We start from the raw sequence: 312 nt of genomic DNA, 5'->3' as shown, positions 1-312 counted from the left end.
AGAAAAGAGGGAGAGAGTGGAGGAGGAGGAGGAGGAGGTGGGGCCAGCAAAAACAGGGAGAAGGAGGAAGAGGGGGATGTGGCTCTCTCAGGTATCAGGCCAGATCGTTTTGATAACTCTATGTGAGGTAAACACATTCGGCTGGTATATAGAGAGGGATCTTCCTGTGCCATCATACAAGGAGTGAACATTAACATATTACAAGCATGTATGCACCCACCCCTGGGCAAAATATCTAATGGTTTTTATGGATGATTTTGGCTTGGTGGTCCACATTTAAACCATATAGAGACTATAATCTGACTAATCTGA

This window comes from Pygocentrus nattereri, chromosome 6 (assembly GCF_015220715.1).
Source record: "Pygocentrus nattereri isolate fPygNat1 chromosome 6, fPygNat1.pri, whole genome shotgun sequence".
Lineage (NCBI taxonomy): Eukaryota > Metazoa > Chordata > Actinopteri > Characiformes > Serrasalmidae > Pygocentrus > Pygocentrus nattereri.
The sequence above is the reverse complement of the archived record's forward strand: the minus strand, read 5'-3'. Positions refer to the sequence as shown.